This window comes from Primulina huaijiensis, unplaced genomic scaffold (assembly GCF_012295235.1).
Source record: "Primulina huaijiensis isolate GDHJ02 unplaced genomic scaffold, ASM1229523v2 scaffold26479, whole genome shotgun sequence".
NCBI lineage: Eukaryota > Viridiplantae > Streptophyta > Magnoliopsida > Lamiales > Gesneriaceae > Primulina > Primulina huaijiensis.
This window is the reverse complement of record NW_027356397.1, coordinates 1-1632: the sequence shown is the minus strand read 5'-3', so window position 1 is coordinate 1632 and position 1632 is coordinate 1. Positions and strand designations below refer to the sequence as shown.

Below are 1632 nucleotides of genomic sequence, written 5' to 3'. Positions count from 1 at the left end.
ATCAATGAGAGGATGAAAATCCTGCAAGATTTGGTTCCAGTATGTAACAAGGTCTCCAATTTTCTCTCATCTGTTAGGAATTAATTAATTCGTTCTTTCTTATTTTTTGAAAAAATACAAGTACCTGCCATTAATAGCCATTATTATTGTTGATAAATTTTGAAATTGTCGGTGCTTCATTGTATCATAATGTGTTGACATACTTGGGAAATATATTATGCTACTTAGTACATACCATGTTCAGGTTATTGGAAAAGCTCTGGTCCTTGACGAAATAATTAATTATATCCAGTCACTACAGCATCAAGTCGAGGTAGCTCTTATCTTTCCATTTGGGTGTTTATTGTTTTGTACGTTATTTAGATATATGATGTAATTCTGATCTTTTCAATGGATGATAGTTTTTGTCGATGAAGCTGGAGGCTGTTAATTCAGGACTTAACCACACAGCAAAAGGGTTTCCCTCGGAATATGTAAGCTTCACCGCATCTACCAATCATTTGGATCTGGTTAAATATTTTAGTAAGTAAATTTACCTATATCCAGAATGATTATAGGAAAATGAAGGGGTGGACTCTTTTAAAAAGTGCTTCTTGTATCATACCCACTTTGACCTATATGTTCTTCAAAAATTTCATTTACATTTACTTTCCCTAATTGCATTGTGCATGGATAAATGCGTAAAAATACTTAAAAATCAGTGTGTACTTGTATTCTGAAATACTTAACTGAAGTTAATCAAGAGTTGATGGATTTCCAAAGTGACTTAACTTGTGAATCACGACAATTGATGCGCTCGTTGTTATGTACTAGTGAAATTGTGTAAGATGTCGATAATTGAAGCTTAATAACTTTTAGGATCCCCCACTTCTCCCCTTGGTCCATGATCAAGGACCTCAACTCGCTTTCTTTGGCAACTATCATCTCGCATAATAACAATCACAGTTTCATTTGAAGCTAGCATAATTTGTTTTTGTGTTCTGTTCATTATTGTCGTTATCAGTAAATTAGACGCATGTATTATATTTGCTTCAAATAAAAGACATATTTACTTGATTTTAATTTTTTTTCCCCTGACTGGAAAGCATGGTCTTGCAGCTACCAGTGCCAATATCCAATCCCAACAGAACACTATATGTGTCCAAGACATCAAGAGAATATGATGTAGATACACAGATGCTCTACTTTGGGACTTAGCTAATGGAACTTCCACTTGGTGCTACATTTCAATTGCACATATCGATAATTGTCACATGTATTACAGATTTGTCAGATGTATTATAAAACTTCAATTATTCTGCCTACGTACAACGATTTCTTGAATCTTGATCTTGGTTGTAAGATATCCATGTTAATTGTTGAAGTTAGATTTATCTTCTTAAACATTATCCACGCCCTTACTGCATTGGTGATAACATGTAAGGTAGGCTCTGAAGATCAGTACTAGAAAGCCTTTTTATTTACATGGTAATTTGACATAGGTTTGGTGCATTTCATAGTGTTTGAGAGAACTGTTATAGAACGAACCACAAAGTGAGCAAATTGGGTACCAAAACTTCGAACGGATGTGTTTTAAAAGAGTCGAGACTACTTCACGGGCGATGCATGTGGTCGTGTTTTTGCAAAAATATA

At 34.3% G+C, this 1632-nt stretch overlaps 1 long non-coding RNA gene across 1 annotated transcript; it reads left to right on the top strand.

Annotated features, from left to right (window-relative positions):
* The first annotated feature begins 56 nt into the window (after nucleotides 1–56).
* LOC140967713 (uncharacterized) lies at nucleotides 57–1384 on the top strand. Its single transcript, XR_012173623.1, has 3 exons — nucleotides 57–313; nucleotides 402–473; nucleotides 1099–1384. It is a non-coding gene; the product is annotated as an uncharacterized lncRNA (long non-coding RNA).
* The last annotated feature ends 248 nt before the right edge of the window (nucleotides 1385–1632 follow it).